Source organism: Corvus hawaiiensis, chromosome 15, assembly GCF_020740725.1.
Source record: "Corvus hawaiiensis isolate bCorHaw1 chromosome 15, bCorHaw1.pri.cur, whole genome shotgun sequence".
NCBI lineage: Eukaryota > Metazoa > Chordata > Aves > Passeriformes > Corvidae > Corvus > Corvus hawaiiensis.
In genome coordinates this window covers 5,848,168-5,867,718 of record NC_063227.1, presented here as the reverse complement: position 1 = coordinate 5,867,718, position 19,551 = coordinate 5,848,168, and the positions used below count along the sequence as shown (strand labels likewise).

General features: G+C 52.1%; 1 long non-coding RNA gene across 1 annotated transcript; it reads left to right on the top strand.

Annotated features, from left to right (window-relative positions):
- The first annotated feature begins 1,980 nt into the window (after window positions 1–1,980).
- LOC125333768 lies at window positions 1,981–10,610 on the top strand. Its single transcript, XR_007206966.1, has 3 exons — window positions 1,981–2,507; window positions 9,519–9,817; window positions 10,426–10,610. It is a non-coding gene; the product is annotated as an uncharacterized LOC125333768 (long non-coding RNA).
- Window positions 10,611–19,551: the final 8,941 nt, after the last annotated feature.

The window sequence follows — 19,551 nt, the reverse complement described above, 5'->3', positions numbered from 1 at the left end:
CAGGTCATTTCACACCAGCTGAGTCTCCTCTTTTTTTATTGGATAGCAGCTCATTCAGTTGTCTCCAAATACTGCCAGCTTTTTTGCATGTGGAAGTGAGAATTGCACCATCATTCAAAAAAAAATCGTTCTGCTAGATGCTGAAATACCAAAAAAGCCCTAAAAGCTGGAAAGTTGTTCTTTATCCCTGGTAAAACAATACCTATTCTTTGGTCACGCCTGGCTGCCAATGAGCGCAATAATACTGAGCAATTAAGCCTTTCATTTTCGTTAGGCTAATTAATTGTTTGCACAGTGCCCTGAATATGGAATCATTTTCCTTTTGGAAAGAATAAAAGGATTAGAATGGCTCTATCCCAAGTTGCTCTGAACGTATTTTATTTATTTAGTGGGAGAAAAATCCTCTCTTGCCCCAAACGCAAACCACACACTCGAGCGTTACGGCTGCACGGGGACGTTTCCATCGGCGGGGATGTGAATGCATCCACATATGTCCATCCATCTGCAGCCACACTCCATATGGGATCTGGGGCTTCTGGTGCATGGCAATGAGTGGGCAGAGGCTGGAGCCACGTTGTGTGTGCTGCTGGGTTTGGATGTCAGCGCTGTCAGGGGCTGCAGCGGGATGAGCATCCCTGGGGTTTCAGCTGCCCCTGGCACCGTGGTCATTGTGAGCTGTGACAGCGCTGGGAGGGCAGAGCTCTGCGACTGGACACTCTCTCAAGAGGCTTGTACTGAGTGAATCCAAGGCAAATGGAACCTGGGCTAGGATTTCATGAAGAAGGGACCCAGTGGGCACAGTATTGCAGAGGCTATTGCCAGCTCTTCCTTATGTTTGTCCCATTCGGTACCTCTTTGCGCAACCAAATTATTAAATATATATTTCACATTAAATGATTCTACAAACTTGCAAAAAGCCATTTCAGTGGAAAGCAAGGGAACATACTCAGCTCTAAGTGCAAGGCAGAGGCTGCCATCACACGAACTTCCACTACAGGGGTTGGAGATAACTGGCTGGAGCTCCTCATGCCTTCTCTGCTCCCTGCTCTCCTGTAAGACCTGTTATGGTCCATCTGCAAGAGTTGAAAGTGAAAATTCTGTCCCATGCTACTTCCTCTTCCTCTATAGATCAGGACATTGAGAACAGCCCTGGGTTTAAAGGGAGCATGAGAGGCCACCTAGGACATGCTCTCAGCCACAGATGTCCATCCTGGCTTAAAAACAGCTGCTGGCAGAGATGTCGCATCTCCCAGGCAATCTGTTCTCCTGCTGAACTACCCAGACCACTGGAAAGATTTCCCTAATATCTGCCCCAAAGCATCCCTTAATGCATCACCCATCTCATCCTTTCCATGCCCACTGCTGCTACACCTGCAGTCCAAATCAGGGCCACCCCAAACGTGCAGGAAAGGAACTGGAGGGCAACACAACACAGGGGCCATACTTGGATTTATGTGCCTGCCTCGCCTGCATACATCATTCTGCGTTCAGCCTAAGCCTGCAGAATTTAACTGAAAGTCAAACTCCTTTTGTTTATTTAATGCCTGGATGTCTGTGAGTGTTGCTTCTTGGGCTTTGGACCTTCTTGCTGTCTGTGCTGGGTCATGGAGATGTCCCTGACACCAGTGCTGTTCATATCAAAGGAGTAGCTCCAAAATTCTGGGTGCAGCAGTCTTGTGATAGCTTTATACTTATATGTGATAAGGGATAGAAAGCAGCCACTGTAAACCACATGAGCCTGTCCCACCATTATCTCAAGAGATTTTCAGTATTTCACTTGCTTTCTCTCCTTGGTGTCTTCTATTTGGTGCATGAAAATATTCAGAGTATCTTGCCTGGTCGATGGGAGAATCCCAAGTTTTCATTTTTCTTTCTTTCTTTTTTTTTTTCCTCTTGTGAGTTTTCTCAAGCTTAACTCTCCTAAATAATGACTAGGGAGGAGGACAGTGGACCAGAACAGACATGAAGGAGTTTGGACAACTGTCCTAAATTAGAGGACAGGTTTGCTTTGGAAATCCTATATGCATCACACTCTGTTACAGAAAGTTGGCTTTAACAGCAAATCTCTTGCAGCAGGGTGTCACTTCACTTCCACAGATTACTTGAAATGCTTTATTAATTCGATGACCTTGTGGGCTCTCAGAAAAAAAACATTTCTCAGTGTTTTGGGGAAAGAGAGCTTCTCTGAGCTAAAGGGACTGTTTTGTTGCACAGATTTATTGCTTGGCTGACTTAATTCACCATTCAAAGACGATGATTTTTAGCTGCTGGGCAGTGGGCCTTGCAATGTTGAAACTAATTAACTGCTAGGACTCTTCTGAGCAAGGCTGTTTTCTTACTGGGTTTTGGCTTTTTTTTAACCCACAGAAATGAAGCAAGCACGATCCTTGGAACACAGGTTGCATGGATACAATATCAGCACAGACACAGCCCGGTGCTGGATGACTCCGTGTCAAAGGAAGAAAGGCTTCCAGCTGTCCCCACTGCCGGCGTGACACCACACAAAGGTAAGAGGAGAAAAGAGACAACATCTGAAGACAGGAGGGGTGCCAGGGCCATGACAAAGGGAGAACTCGGAGAATAGCAAGAGAGGTCTCCACTCTGCAGCTCTGGATCCACAGCCTCCAAAGACCTGAGCTGTGGACCTGGCTGGCAGGCCAAGGTCAATGGCTCTGCAGCTGGAGTGTCCTCACACCTCTCTCCCCTTCCTTCATTCCCAGTCCTGGTGCTGCAGGCTGTATTTCTGAAAGAACCTTGAACCTCATAGCTCAGATAGATCTAAAGAGCTGCAGTGCCTGCTGGCAGGACCTCAGCAAAGACTTGAGAGGGAAGACAAGGAAGGGAAGAGGGAGTCACTCTGTCAGGATGCACCTGTCTGCAGGAAGTTACCGGTTGTTATCCCATCAGGGACTTCTGCTCATCAAAATATTTTCTGGGAAAAGTTTATAACCCCTGCAATATTTCCTGGTGATGTCAAAAGATGGCATAAACAGGCCTAGAAGCTCAAGCAGAGACAAATTTGGTGTCTGTGTGTTCCTTCCTACTGTGTTTTTGCAAAGCACTTCTGCCCTGCTCCTTGCTCTGAGTCCATAGAGCAAGTGAAATATAAATTGCTGCTGCTGACTGAAAGCATAGAATCCCTCACTGGCTCCAGGGGGCTCCCCATCTGTCTTTGTTCCCAACAGTTTGGTTACCTTTATCACCATTGTTAAATGCAGAGCTGCAAATACCATTACTGGTCATACAGAATGGCAACTCTCTTGACATGCCTCAACCACAGTGACCTTCCTCGATGGGCAGCAGGGAGCACAGGCCAGCCTCTCTCCCTCCTGTGAGTTTGGGCTGGGAGTGTCAGCCCCAGCTGTCAATTCACCTCTATCTCATTTTTTTCTTCCCTGCATTTCAGTTCAGATGTTTCCAGGAATTTCAGCCTTCTTCTGAAGCCTCACAGACTAGTTGCTCATTCTCAAAGCGCAGGAGTATAGAGCAGCACCCCTGGGTGTGTGATCAAGGAAGTCTTATGTCACTTGACTTGCTCTGAACAAAGGGGGAAGTGCAGAGGATCAGCAGCATGTGGGAGAGGAGACCTCTGTTTCCCATAGACGCTGGTGGATCTCACCTGGCCAGGAGCTCCAGAAGGACCGTGAGGTTTTCTGTCTGCTCATTCTCTAGGTGAAATAAGAGAACAGTTAGCGAAGGTTTGTCACAGAGAGGTTTTTGAATAAGAGAAAACAGAATCTGGTGGCTGTGAGAGTCCAAAATAGCACCTTGGGATATGTTGTACTCATGAGCTGCCCCATCTCTTAGCTCTCAGCCAGAGCATGTTCCAGCATCTCCTGACTTGGAAAGGTGTCCTTAGAAGCAGTACAGAACACAGTCAGGGTGTGAGTGGGACAGTGCTGAGGGCTGAGCATGACCCCTCAGGCATGGGGACAATGGGACAGACCAGCTCTCTTCAGTCCCTGACACTTCCCGCTGCGCCACTGAAGCCACCCTGGAAAGGAGCACACATGGTCCACATTTTTATCATTTTCCATCCATCCCCACATATCTCTTTCTGCCTGTGAGCACCTGTGTTTTTCTTCCCATCAAACTGTCCTTAGCAAAGTGCCAGGTGTACCTTTGTTGCCACTCTCATCCCGGCAGCGAAGGCTTTCTTTTGTTTAGCTGAAAGGGAGCCTGGGTCAAGGTTTTTTCGTGCCAAGCAGAATCCAAAGACAAGAACACAAAGGTGAGCTCAGAGCCAGGATCTGGGCTGACAGTGGCAGCGGCAGGAGGGGCAGCACCATGCCGGGGACCAGGGAAAAGTGGATAACAAAGGGAGATGCCTGTGGGGGAAGGGATGGGAAGGCCGGGGGGGGGGTCTCTCTCCGTGCAGTTGTTGGGTGATGGGGACACACCACGGCCAGGCAGCAGTCCCCAGGGCAGGGCCGGGCAGGAGCTCCTCGCCTGGAGCCCCGCAAAGCCCCGCTAGAGGCAGCTCTTGGTTTGCTCTGGGCATGGAGGAGCAGCCGGGCGCTGCGGGCAGGAGCGATGGAGCTGCTGCTGCCTGCCCCGACACACGGCCCTTCCTCCCCCGGGCAGCTGCAGCCCCTCGCCACAACCCACCCGGGGTCCCACAGCACACTCAGCAGCCGCTTTTCTCCAAACACAGTGTGTTAAAGCCTGGGTGGGCGAAGAAACCCCGGTGGGAGCCAGCCTGAACCCAAAGGAGGAGGGGTTGCAGGGACTGGGGGGCTCAGGGGGCTGAAGTCGGCACCTGGGAGCAGCGATATCCGAAGGAGAAGGTTGGAATTTGAGCTGTGTGCCCCCATCCTACCCGCACCGAGAGCAATTCCCACCGCTGGCATCCTGCAGCAGGAGGTAAAAGCCAACAAGGAATGGATTTGGTTTGTCCTTTTTTCTCTGTAGATTAACAGATCCAGCTCTGACTGAAGTATTTAGTGATCACAGCGACTTAATGGCATGCGGAAAACATTCCCTGGCAATTACTCCTGCGCCGGTCTTGGCTCGCTGGGTGCTTCCCTTCGCACGGCGGATGGCAGGAGCAGCCTGCCACGGCACGCAGCCGTCCCCGGGGACGGGCAACCACAGCCCGGGTGGCACAAGCCCTGACAGACGGATGCTACCTGCAGTGGTGCCCCTGCCTGCTGCGTGCCCTGGGAGGCCCTGGAGAGGCCGGATCCCCTCGCCCACCCTCCGCTTGGCGCAGGCTGCCAGGCAAGTCCTCGGTGGCCAGGAGGTCCTTGGCGGCCACCCACCCCTCTCTGTCACACCGGGTTCAGCCTGGGTGAATTCCAGCGTTGCTCTTTTCATTTCAGAGCTGCAGGAGAAGCGGCTTATGGTCACCTTAAAGGAATAAACGATGCATAAAAATATTTGATCACTTAAGCCAAATGATTTGGCAAGCGCAGGCTCCCGCCGTACCCATCCTCCTCACAATTGTCTCATTATCCAGCCCTAAATCAAGCTGTCACAGCTTTTTTTTGGCTAGGAGGGGAGAGGGAGGGAGCTGCTTTCCAGTGTTCACCTCCAAAAGAGAAACCCTGAGCAGGGAGCGGGTCACTGAGCATCCTCCCGCCCCCTTCCCCCTCCGCCCGCTCCCGATCCGCCCGCGCCGCTGCTCCTCATCAATCGGATTGCGGAGCCGGCAGCGGGATGCGATCCCAGCGGCCGGAGCGAGGGCTGGTGCAGAGGCTGCAGGTCCACCCCGGCTCCGCCCGGGACCGGAGGTGCCTCGAAATGCCCTTCCCAAAGCCTCTGCCTTGGTCGCTTGCTGTCGCCAGGGAAGCATCCCGAGAAGGGGACACAGCTCATCAGTGGGGCAGGAAGCTCCCCAGGGATGGGGCCTCCATCCTTCTCAGGTGCCAAAATAAAGGGGGCTTGGATCCTGCTTGCTCCTGTTCGTGCCACGTGCAACAAGCGTCTGGAGAGCCTTCTCTTGCCTCAGCTGGGACAAGGGGCACTTGGAGCCCCTCATTTAGGGGCACACCTGCACTGTGGTAATCACATCAGCCCCTTTTCACAAGAAAACCATTGGGAAATGCACCAAGAGGCTCTTGATACAAGCAGGTCCCAGAGGGACAGCAAACATGGAGTCTTTCGCTATCTGCTAGTCAAGAGAGAACCAAAACCTGTCTCTTTGGGAGCCTCAGTGTTTCATAGGCCCTATGAAAAGAAATCACCTGAGGACCTGTCTCCTGCATTCTCAGGACAATGGAGCATCCCTCACCCTACACACAGGGAAGCCCATCTCAGGAAGAGTCCTCCTCCTCCTCTGCACTCCCTAGGTGACACCCTGGATACTGTGCCAGACCTGTGTCATTCCCCAAGTCTGCTGAATTAATTAAACTAATAATTATTATTTTATTAATAAATTAATTAAAGACCCATTGATTCACTCTGCTGGGACAGTGAAACAGCTGCAAACTCATCTGTTCAAACGAGCACAGCCAGTCAGATGGAGCATTCCCTTTTTGCCTGCCCTGCACAGAGACAGCCCAAACCAGGTCTTTCCACCCAAGAAAACTTTCAACCCAAGGAGAATAAAGAGGGGAGCACGTGGAGTAAACACAGACCCTTGCATGCAAAGCTGCTCTGGATGGAGTTAACAAAAATTGTGCTATTTTCTCCTGCCAACAGCAGCCCAGCAGGCAGGGCAGGGCAGAGATGCTGGTTCTGGTGGGCAGGCTGGGACCTTGCTGGTGCCTGGGACCTGCTGTGCTGCTGCAGCCACCACCAGATCGGCTCTGAGCAGCTCTCGTGGATGCCATGTTCAATCCACACTGTTTCATTTTGTTGCCTTTTTAATGCTGTCAAAACATGAGATACTCCTGCTGCTTTCACAGCCTTGCTAATTGGCTGCAAAGAGCAGATTTCTGTTCAAATTACAGCTACTTTTGAACTTTGAACTTGCCTTTAAAATCCAATTCCTACAAGGTTTTTGTCCCCACCCCTTGCGGAGCTGTGAAGCAGCATGAGCAACAACTCACTCCCACAGTGCTTTTTGGAGGACCAAGGGCAGTTCACACACCCTGCAGGGATCCTACGAGGGATTTTCTGCTCTCATGCTCTTCACCTTGGGCTCCCCCCAGTCTCTGGGATCTCTGGAAACGGAGAACTGGGGAGCACATGTCAATCCGTCACCTGGAAAATGCAAGCAAGACCCTCTCTGGGCAGCACCTCTTGGGCTGAACCTCCAGCAGATGCTGTTCTGTCTCCAGGGTTTCCCTTCTCCATGCTCCAGTGACTGTTCCTCTTGGATCACAGAGGTGCAGGTAATGCTGTGTACTGGGTGCTGAGTGAAGCACCTGCACGAGTCACAGTGACCCCTGTGCCCTCTGCCTGTCCTCCACCCACCCCCTGCCCAGTCACCTCTGCAGCTCAGGTGCTCTCAGCCTGTTTTCCAGCTCTGCCAAAGCATAATTTGAGCTGCACAGCAGGGCTGGAGCCTTCCCTATGGCACAGTCCTGGCAGACTCTGGTTTTCCTCAGAGGAGGCCAAACAGGAGCTCTGGAAAAGCCCAAATGAATCCAGCAGCAGCAGGAGAAGGGCTGGTGATCTGAGATATCTCCAGGCTGAAAATGCAAGCCCCTCCAGGGAGACTGGGAAAATCACATTACAAGCCTGGCCTCTGCCCAGCCCCTCAGCAGAAGCGATGAGAGGAGGAATGGGGGAGCTGGACAAAGCCCCCTGACCCCTCTCTGGTCATCCCTGAGCCCACACTAATGAAAAGCCAGGCAATGCCCACATGTGCAGTGCCAGGAGGACGAGCCCAGGATGGTGCCTGCACTAACACACACTCACAGCGCCAGTGTTTGCCAAGACCCTGTTGCTCAAGAAAATGAGCCTGAGTTTGCAAGGAGCTGTTTGCCAGAGCAGAAAATGTTGATCTCCAGCACATCTTTCACTCAACAGATGTTCCAGGTTCTGCTAAGCTGTAAAAAGACTGACGAAGAGTCCCTGATGGGTGCAGATGGTTTCAGCTCCATTAGCCATCAGTAACAACCCAAGGTGCTCTGACCATCGTGAACCACAAAACCAACCTGCTGCTGGGCAGGGGCAAGAGCCAGCACTGGAGGCTGCTGGGGATGGGGGAGGAGAAGCTGGAGCTGCATGAAAAATCATGGCAAAAGCACCCACAGTGGGAGCAGTTGGAGCAACGATTCGGGGTTCCTACATTACTCGGTAATTTCGGATCACAGATGGAAATATCCAAGAGAAGCATCTCGTAAATCACACGGTCTGTGGTTTTTCCCTTTTCGCCTGCTGTGTTATGATGGAAAATTGCAGCCGGTGTTTCCAAAAGCCATGAAATACCACGCAGGCCCTGGCAGGTTCATGTCCAGCTGAAGCAAACTCCACTCCAGCGTGAGGCTTGCCTCCAAAAGGGTCACTGAACCCAACAGCTGCGTTTTGCTGACTGGAATTTGCACCTTTCCCCAGCTCACGGGGCTGCTCTCACCTCTTTCCCATCAGCATTGATTTCGAGTTGGTTGTGTGCCAGCCTTGCACCCCTTGAACACAACTGAAACCAGAGGATTTCTGATAGAAGACAAGGAAAAAGGCATGAACAGGTGGCTTTGAGAGAAAGAAAGGGATTTTTTATATGATTCTGCAATAAAAAGGGAGAAGATGAAGACTTTGCTAAAAATTACCACGCAGCACCGAGCAAGAGAGGATACTTGGGCCCAGACGTTCTTCTCTGCTGCTGCTTCCCTCCTTGGCCAGGAGAAAGCACAGGGAGTGCCACAGCAGACAGCACTTGGTGCCATGGCTCTGCCTTCAGAACCACGCTCTCCATCTGCTCAGTCCCAGCAGCACAGGGGCAAATTGTCACCAGCACAGTGGTAAAATTGTCACCGTCCTGCCTCTGATGCTTCTCTGCTGCCTCTCTCCCCCCTCCAAGCCCAGGAGCTGTCCCATTTACCCACAGGGCTCAGGGTAAGCATTGCCCCATGGACTGGGAGCAGCAGCATCTTCATGTCACAGCCCAGGACACACTGGGGTTGAGGATGCGTCCCCTTGATTACCCTGGAGCTATGCTAATGGCTTTCTGTTTTAATTACATGGAAGTCTTACCGTGCTGCAGGGGCTGGTTAATGCTGCATGGCACAGAGGAAGGCCTGTGCATCACTGACAGCCTTTTTTTTTTTTTTGCATAATAAAGGTAAAGTGGCACTGGGGACATGTGTCTTTTATGGACCGAGGTCAGCTGCCTGCAGGTCCTGAGAGCCATGAGAGGGAGGGGAGAGGGAGGGAAGGAAGGCAAAGTAAACAGATAAATCCCTGGAACATATGGCCTGTGCTCGGTATCTTTACGCATGAGGCACCCCACTTAATAAAAGTTTAGGATGGAAAAGCCAAATAAAATTGATAATCTGCCCAGGGAGGGTGATTCAGATGAAGTAAGCACATTACAAGGGGGTGACTGATTTACAGTTTTCTTCTATTTGTGGTTTTATGACTATTACAGTTATTCTTGTGAATATAATTCATTACTGTGCTATTATTCCCAGAAGTGAAAATCAAAGGTTTATCAGCCGACACCAGCAAGCATGAAATACTTCCCCAACACACAGCTCCGTGCTGGAATCACAGCTCAAAACCAGATGGGAAGGCAGAAGCTGAGCACTCACCTCTCCCCATCCCCAGGTCCCCTGCTGGGACACAGGCAGGGGCAGGCAGCCCAGAGCCAGCAGCATCTCCCAGCTGGGCAAGGAGCAGGCAGTGAAGCAGACCTGTGTGAGCAAGATCTCATCCTCCAAGAGATGATGGACACAGGAATGGCTCAGTTATTTGGAAAAAGGCAACATTGGTGAGTGCACTGCTGGGTAGCCCTGGGCAGGCACAGACTGGGGAGACCTACAGGAGCTGGTACCAAAGGGATCAGGCACGCTGCCTCTCCTGGGGGCATGGCAGGCTCCGGGTGTGGCTTTGGGCACAGATCCCACTGTGCTGCCAGGTGCTGGCAGGGCAGGGTGGTGGGCTTGAAACCAAGACAACATGGCCTGGAGCCAGAAAGAGTGGCTTAAGGGCAGGGTTTTATTTACACTAACAGCTCTAGCTGGGAGAAACGGACTGAACCAGGGATTTATCCAACATAAAAGCAGTGAAGAGAGTACTGAGATGTACTTGAGGTTGCTGCTCACTGGATACCTGATTCTGTAGCTCACATGTAACATAAAAGCCATCATTCCTATAGTGTGGTTTCTCCAGCAGCAGCTGAAGCCCAGCCCCAGCCAGCTGCTGGTGCAGCTTGATGGCACAGCCCTCCCTGGCTGCATCCTGTGGGCTTTCAGGCTTTGTCACTCCTGCGTGCCAGCCTCAGCTGTGAAAACCAAGAGAAATCTCTTCCAGCCTCCTTTTTCTCCTCATTTCAACAAGTTTTTTCTGAAGAGACACCCTTTGCTTTCTCCATGACAGATCCTCATCCCAAAGGCTTCTTTGCAGCACTCCAGATGTGCCTGACATTCTGCTTCAGCACCAAGAGATACCAGCTCTTGCTTAAAAAACCTCCAGAAGCTGATGGCAAAAAGAGCGCAGCACAGAGACCCTGCAATAATCCCTGGTGAAAGAGGAGAGAGGAGAGAGGGGAGAGGGAGAGGAGAGAGAGGGGAGATGGGAGATGGGAGAGAAGGGAGAGGAGAGAGGGGAGAGGAGAGAGGAGAGAGGAGAGAGGAGAGAGGAGAGAGGAGAGAGGAGAGAGGAGAGGAGAGGAGAGGAGAGGAGAGGAGAGGAGAGGAGGTGAAGCCCCAAATCAATATGTCTGGGCCAGATCAAGGGCCTCTTCAGCCCAATATCCCAGTGCTGGTTCTGGAAGAGTGGATGTAATGGAGAGAACAGACAGTCTGGAGGGACATTTCCCTGGCATCCTCCCATCTGGGTCCCAGAGCTTGTCTCAATGCTTAATAGCTCTTGATGGGTTTTTTTTTTCTTCCTCGAATTTGTCTAATTACTTTCTGAAGCCTTGTAAAGTTTTGGCATTGCCAGTATCATCTTGTAATTAGTCTCCAGCTGAAGGACACGCTGTGGGTGGAGGTTCGTGTGCTTTCACAGCCTCGGTCTGTGACACTGGGGTCTGAGTCACGTCTGAGGGTGGGAAATGCAAACACAGGAGCCAGGAGTTTACTCCTCATCACTACAGAGTGCCACAGTGGGAACAGAGTCTCCGAAGTCTGAATTGCTTAAGAGGAAATAAAGCCATCACAGCTGCATTGTCAGAGTTTGTCCTCAGCTCTCTGCTCTCTCCCTAAAAGATGTGGCATTCCCTAGAAGTGGCACGTCCCAGATGAAAACAAGCCATCAGGATGAGCCACAATTGCTGTTTAACTGCTTTAGATCAGGAAAAAACCCCAAGCCCAGACATTAACAAATGTGCCCGTTGCACTGGGGTGAGCTGAGCCTCTGCCTGCCTTCAAAGTGAAGCACACGTCAAGTGCTCTGCTGAGAAGGGCAGTTTGGTGAGGCCAAGAGCTCTGACAGAGAAATGCAACCAGCTCAGCAAAGCCTAATGCAGCCCCTCCTGTGGCCCCTCAGACTGGCAGTGCCAGCTCAGGCCATTCTTCCCCATCCCATTGCCCCAGCCAAGCACCAGGCTGGGGCTGTCCTTGGCATCCCCAGTGCTGCTGGCACAGTGGCTTCCAGCAGCAGCTCCAACCAGACATGCGCAAAATAAATCCCATTAAGCTGCAAACTGCATCAAGTAAAGGCAAATCAGCTGCAGCAATAACCGTGAACTTCCCCTGCTGGAGGCTGGGGACAGGGTGCAGTGGGGCCCCCAAAGTGCCCGGCGAGGACACAGCTCCAGACTGAGCTAATGGCACATGTGTGGCCAAGGGACTATAGCATCGTGGTTAATTGTGATGAGCAATAAAATTCCAGCTGGGGATGAAGGTCCCAGCGCCTGCCAATTAGTCCTGGCATCCTGAAGACAGGCTGTAATGGGATTATTGAACCAGTCCTATTATGCACTAAAGCGTTCAGGGAAGCTCGCCACTGTGCCTGGAGAGCTGCTGGGAGCGACGTGCACAGAGCTCCTGCTGGGAAGGGATGGAACCAGGCACCCACCCACCCTCCCCACAGAAAACAAGCACTTCTCTTACTCCCTGGCTGAAATATTCAGCATGCCAAAGGGGTTTGAGTCAGTGGGCAGTGACCAAGATTTCGCTGTTTAAAATGAAAATGGATTTGTTTTCTCTCTTGAACAACAAACCCAAAGGAGCTGCATCAGACCCCAGCTGAGAACACTTAAAAGGCAGTGCCGGAGCAAGAAGCTGTTTGCTTGGCCATCTTGCTGTAATGGCAGGTATTTGTGATTTGGAGCTTTTTCCTTGGCAGCCCTGATGAGATTTCATGTTTATAACATCACAGTTCAGGGTGTGAGGATGGGCTCAGCCTGCCAGAGGAGCCACTTGCTGTCTCCAGCTCACAGAAGACATTTGGAGCCAGTGGGTTCACCACGGCAGATGATGCAGGAAGCTTCCTGCAGACTCCTCATCTCAGCAGCTGCCGAAAATACATGACCCTCTGGCTGTGCTTGCTGCAAGTATTGCTGGAGAGATCTCTCTTTGATGGGAAAGAGACCAGATCTGTTGTTTAGATGACAGCAACCCTGGCAAACCCTGGGCATGGAGAGGCGCAGATGTGTCTGCTGTGAGTGCTGCCTCCCCCAGTGCCTCCCAAGGGGGAGCCCAAAGGCAGGGACCACATCTGGTATGTGCCAGTACCACAGCCCACACAGTGCCACCCTCCACCCTTCCTGGAGCTCTGAGGCCACTAATCACCCCAGAGAGCCCCTGGCCTGATCTGGAGCTGAGGTCTTCTGGATTGTCACACAGTTCCCATGGCCCCTGTCCCCTCAGTGCCATCAATCACTGCTTGTGGGTGAAGGGCCAAAATGTGGTTCCATTTTGCATGCTCAGCCAAAGAGATGAAGAAATTCTGCACTGAGAGAGGGCATTTCCTGATCATGGCTCACTCCAAAGCATCTCCTCCTCTGGAGCAAGGACCTGGCTGTCAAAGGGCTCTTCCACCTCCTCAATGGAGGGATATGGGAGCTTGCTGCTGCTGCTCCAGCCCCTCCACTTGGCCCCATCCCCTCAGCAGTGCTGCTCCTGCAGGACCTGGGGACAGGAGCCCAGGCAAGCCAGGGATTGTGCCTGTCTTGGGCAGGACCACCACCACAGCAGTGGATGCCAGAACTGAGTCAGACACCATTTATTAGGCAATAAGGGTCAGAGAAAGTGGAAAATGAGTGAGGTGGGAGAGGACGGGTTCTGGGTTGTGTCTGCAGGAAGAATTAGCAGGACATGGTTTACAGGGATGAAAAGCTTTTTTATTATAAGGACAATATTTAGTGCCTGTGACTGCAGGAGAGGAAATGCTGCTGCTTTTCCCCCTGCTCAACACAGAGCCAGGACTCCTCCAGCTGACCTGGTGGAGTGCAGCCACCACAGTTGAGACTGTGCATCATCCAGGGAAAAGTTAGGAAAGGTCCTGCTGCCAGATCAAGGCTGCTCTGCCCACGCTGAGCTGCAGCCAACCACTCTTTAAAGAGCTTCAAGAGGGTCTCAGTTTTATCTCCAGTCCATAAGGAGCTTTGCTTTTCTGTCTGGAAGCCTGGGCATGAGGTGCCTTGAGGTTAGGATTTATTTCACCTTTATCATCCTGGACAGACATCCCCAGGCTCCTGGGAAGGTCTATGTGAGCTGTTTAACTTCAGCCAGCTCAGCCAAGATGATGTGCACATCTCGGAGCCCAGACAGATGCAGGGAATGCCCTGGGAGCTGCCCATGACACGACCTGCTCTGCTGTCCCCACGAGGCCAAGCAACAGTGACAGCCCACAGCAACGCTCCAAACTGACTCTGAAGCTATCATTTCCAGTGCATTAATTCCTACTCATTATTGATCACCTTGTAACATGCTGGGACTGTGCCGTGCTCCACTGGCCCTGAGTTATGGACCCATCAACGTCTGGCTGCAGTAAAGGAACTGCCCTCAGGAGCCACCCTCCTGTCATAGGGAGAGGAGAGGAGAGGAGAGGAGAGGAGAGGAGAGGAGAGGAGAGGAGAGGAGAGGAGAGGAGAGGAGAGGAGAGGAGAGGAGAGGAGAGGAGAGGAGAGGAGAGGAGAGGAGAGGAGAGGAGAGGAGAGGAGAGGAGAGGAGAGGAGAGGAGAGGAGAGGAGAGGAGAGGAGAGGAGAGGAGAGGAGAGGAGAGGAGAGGAGAGGAGAGGAGAGGAGAGGAGAGGAGAGGAGAGGAGAGGAGAGGAGAGGAGAGGAGAGGAGAGGAGAGGAGAGGAGAGGAGAGGAGAGGAGAGGAGAGGAGAGGAGAGGAGAGGAGAGGAGAGGAGAGGCTCATCAGGTTGCAATCCTAACATGTCCATTGACAGTAGTTACCTGCTCCTAGCAGAGCATAACATGCTCACCACACAGCTGATCACTACAGTGGATTCAGCTATGGGTGGAACACAGCCCTTTGTTCATGCACTCCCGAGTTATTTGGGAGCCAGAGAGGAGAAGAAGACCAGGGCACATCAGTTGACATTTTTAAAGATTTTAGGGTTAGCAACCAGGATTTATCCTGAGTCACAGGTGCCCTGCGGGGTCTCCTCGATACTCTCAGCAGCCTGTGCAGCCTCGTGGAACATGCAGGCAGCGAGGGGACAGGGGGAGGCTCAGTGTTGGAGAAACAGAACTTTGATTTCTTAAAAATTAGATGCTCAAGGGCTCAGCTCCCACTCGGGACTCGGGTGCAAGAGCCACACACATGCTGCAAGTGTGGGTCTCTGCGGCTGGGGAACACACCATCGGCAGCTGCTGTGGACACTGCAGGGAGGAGAAACATCCCAGGGTTTGCTCCTCACGTCCAGGGCGAGAAATGGGGGAGCAGGAGCCGTGTCCCCTCTGCAGCGCTTTGAGCGGTTTAAGTGCATCAAAGGACAGAGCAGCTGCGGCATCATCTGCTCTGGAGACGCTGGCAAGGACGGAGGGAGGGAGGGAGGGAGGGAGCAGCCTCTCTCTGCCCGTCTGACGGTGTCTGGGGCTGGTGGCAGTGGCTTGAGCATCCCTCAGAAGGACGCAGAGCCGACTCAGCGCTGAGGACAGCGGCCAGAGGAGAGGACTCGCTCTGGGTCGTGCCGGGGGTGCTGAGCCCTCTGAGCCTCGCACCGGGCTCTGAGCTGCGCTGGGAGCAGCGTGCACTGAGCCCGGGGCTCTCGCTTGTGTCCCGCGGCACCACGAAGGCTTCTCACCCCGAGGAGAGCACACCAGGGTGTCCCCAGGGCACTGATGGGGTCCCTGGGCTGGGGGGAAGGACGCAGAGCCGGTGGCCTCCTCGGGATAGGCGGGAGCAGAGTCGAGGTCACATCAGGACAAGATCCAGTTGCTCAAGCAGGCTGTGAGCAGCAGCATTTCCCCCAATGAATTCCCTCTCATTTGGCTTTGTCTTTCCTCTTACCACTTTTCCCACCCTGAAGGACTTTCTGCACAAAGCAGGGGGCTCTTCCCATGTTTCAAGACATCGCCTCCCTGCCACCTGCTGCTAGTGGCAAGATAAGCCTGGGTTTTGGGAGGGGTGGCAAGCAGTTTCGCATGCACCAGGGAGCAAAGGGATGCCAAACACAGACAAGGACAACAAGGGGCTTGAGGTGAGCTGCCCAGAAAATATTGTGAGTTGCAATGTTGACTGCACAGACTCACTGCTTGAAAAAGAGTGACGGGTTTCCTTCTGTCAGAAGAGCTCATGTGCCTTCAGATGACCTGCCTGAGACATGAGAGAGAACAAGAGGGGCTGGCTCTGCTCTCTTTGGGACAAGCATCCCCTGTAATGCTGCTCCTGGCAGAGCTCACACCCACCTCCGTGACTGTTCCATCACCAGGCAAAACTGCTCCTGCCTCGAGCAGCTGCTCAGCTCTGGACACCTGAACAAACACTCCAAGAAAGCAGAAATCTCCATTGTGGGACACTGCGCTGAGCAATGGCTGCACACACCAGCTTCCTGTAGGTAATATGCATAATTTCTCTTGTAAGTAATTTTCATGAGCTGCAGACTCAGAAATGCCAGTCTCTTGGCTTCGTCAGAAACCAGAGCAGCTCTGCATATGCATTAAAACCCAGCACACGCAGTTTATCTTAAACTACCTGAACTTCTTGTTCTAGTGCAGTATCTGCCAGCATCCATCCACCCTGGGAGGCGTAACACGGCATCTCTCTGCTCAGAGCCCCGGTCCCTCAGGGCCTCAGTGGTTTAGATCATAATTCCTCAATAAGACACAAGCAGTTGGAAAAAAAACAGTAAACACACCACAAAAATGACAGGGAGCCTGCCAGCACATATGGAGAAAAGGCAAAGCAAGTTCTGGGCTTCCCACCCCTGCTCTCTTGAGTGTCGTGTTAAATTCCCAAACCGACTCCAGGCAAAGCCCAGATGTTTTGCAGCCATGCAGTGGGAATTGTTCTTGTCCCCGTGCTTCCATCACAACATTTTCATTTTTAGAGGCTCTTAATTAGCCACTTCATCTCTTGCCAAGCCCTCTTCGGTTTTGCAGCCTGCATGTTGGGATGGGGCCACCCTGGCTGCAGAATCCCAGCAGCCCCATTCCCACAGGACCATTCCAGTTCCCTCTATAACCCCTATGGAAATACACAGCAGCACATCCTTCCAGCCCCCCAAATATGTTTTCCAAGTCATTTATTTGTAAGGGACTTAGCAGCAGGCTTAAAACTTTCCTTTTTGACTCCATAACTCCAAAGCACTGATGCTATAAACAAACAGCAAAACCTCAAACCTCTGGGAGGAGGTTCCTCCTTTGGAGTGATCCCCTCTGCAGCCAGGCTCCTCCCCAGGGCTGAGGTGCTGCAGGGGCACCTGCAGACCTCTGGCAGAGCTCAGAGGGGGTTGCATAGCCTCTCTCAGCCCACACAAGAGAGGGGATGGTGGTGTCCCCTTCCCACTAACATCCAACGAAGGAGGGCAAGCGCAGGGATGAAGCAGGACCTAAAGCATCACGGGGCTCCTCAGTGACTCAGAGGAGGAGCAGCCAAACAGAGCTTCCTTTATTGATTTATTTATAGAGAATGAGTTATTAATGCAAGACCTGTTGTTTGAACAGGTTTCTCCTCGCTGTGCCGAGAGAGAAGCCCTGCGGTGAGGGGGTTGTGTGGGGAGGCGTGTGTGGAGTGCTAATCCCTGCCCGGTCCCCTCGTCCCCTCCTCACTCCATCTGTTCCTTCAGATGATTCACTGCGACTTCTCAACTTCCTATTCCCCTTTCCCCACCCTGAGCAGGGAGTAGCTGGCAATTAAAATATTAGCAGGGGGGAAACATTTCATAATGCACATGATTATTCCTTAGTCCGAGGAATTTTAATTAGCTGAACACATGGAAGACCAAGTTTTGCAGGTCAGACCCCACAGACTGACGCTGAGACCTCACTGGCCGCCTTCTCCTGCCCACAATGTGCCTGGGATGCTCTGTTATTGCTGGGTCAGAGCTTGTGCCTCCAGACTTTCCTGCAGCTTTATTATTATTTTTATGTCTTGAGTTTTACAATACACAGGCTTTACAGCAAGGTACTTTCTGTGATGTTTTAGCTTTGGTTTTTGCTCAGTAGCATAACAAGGTGATGGGATTTATGGGCAGCTCTGGGTTTTCTGTTACAGCTTTCCTTAGCAAGATCATCACTTTTGCTACTATCCTTGCTGGCCTTTTTCTCTGGCTTTGGTCGTCCCCAGGAGTCACAGCCCACATTAGTCTCCAGCTGTTGTTCAAGCAACCCAAGCAAGGGATCACACAGGAGCTATTGTAGCTAAATAAAAGTTTCAAGAGCAGCAGGGTTTTAAAAGTCTTCTGATCTATTTCTGCTGTCACCTGTTAACACCAGTTTGAGCAAAGCCCTGCTTACTGGGGACAATGGCAAAAAGTATTCTTGGCTGGAGAGCTAAGGACTAATGCTGCAGTCCTGAATGACCAGCTGGGGACTGAGAAAGCAGCCAAGAACTGCACAAAGCCAGAAGCTATAAATTGGGAGGGGGGAGGGGAGTGTGGAATAAGAAGAACCAGGGTATTATTTCTTAATGATGCCAAACCCAGGATTCAGGCGGGGAAGGTGTGAGCCAGCACCACTGTGTGCCCGAGCTGCTCCAGGAGGAGCTGCCTCATGGCAGAGGAAGCAAAGGCTCCACCCAGATGTGAATTTGGATCTGTGATTTTGGGGACAGCAGCCATGAAGGCTGAGGGATCTCCAGAAGCCATAGGGGATGAACCTTCCTGCAGTTTTCTTACGAAGGGCAGCAAAGAGCATCCTTCAGCTGCGATCATGGTGAGAATTTGGGAGGTCCCTACCAGACAGCCAGCAGCCTCGGCAGGCTGAGTCTGGATCCAGTCCCATCTCAGGAGCAGGAGTCTCAAAACACAGCCTCGTCTGCATTTGACTGTAATTGGGCTAATGAGATTCACCCGCCAGCCCACCCACCCAGCCACAGCGTGAGGAACAAGACCCATCAAAAATCTTTACCCCCTTGATTTTGTGGAGTTAACACTTGAGCTTTGTGGTTTTACTTAGCTTGAGTCCCAGACTGGGCACCAAAGGACAAAGGGAGGCTGGTACTGCAGCCTTGCTTCTTCAGCATCTCTCAAGGAAGGACAAGGGCCACAGCTTCCTTTTCACACCCTCAGCTCTGACAGCTTGCAGAGATGAGGACATTTCGATGCTTTTGCTTACACTTTGCAAATATTTCTCCACATGTTTGGCCAAATACTGGATTTTTTCCCCTCAAGGGAAAAGTCCCAGTTGCAATGCGGTCTGTGACGGTGCTAAGGCAGGTACAGAGTCTGGGGGTGTCCCTTACATTTCCTAGAGCTATTTTTTAGCTTAGCAAATACAAGATCGTTGTTTCGCAAGTCCCTCCCTGGAAAAGACCAGGGAGGAGTGCCTGGGGGTTTTACAGGAGTGGCACAACCACTTGGCAGGTAGCCTGCAGGCAGGACTGACCCTGTATGGTATGGGGCAGCCTTGCTCAACCTCCTCCTGGGCTTCCCCAAGCTCTGCTGCCTCCAGTGCCACTTCTCTCACCAACACGCCCCTCCTTACCACAAGAAGAAAAAACCCAAACATAAAGAAAGGCGGAATTTTTTAGACGATCCAATTACAGAGGCATGGAAAGCCTTTCCCATAGCAAGAGCTCTCCCCCTCACAGCAGCCAGGGCATGGCAGGGCGGAGTCTGCCCTCTGGCAAGATGAGAAATTGTTCAGTGGGCAGTGTAAATATCTCAGCAGTGTTATCTCCCGTGTCTAAGTGCCCTGGCCATTCCCGGCTAATTCCCAGGGGTCCTGCGCAGAAGCAGGCTGCTAGAAGCCTCTGCAGGGACACACACAGTCTCAGTGGGCTGGACACACATTTCCAGAGCCCCTAAGACAGGAAAATGTAAAAAGGCTCAGTTTGGAGCACAGAAGGTTGAGGGGAGATGCTGGGATGTTAATCCCAGCTCCAAGAGCAGGCTAAATGGGAGGGGTCAAGAACCGGGCAGGAAATATTGATCAGCAATGG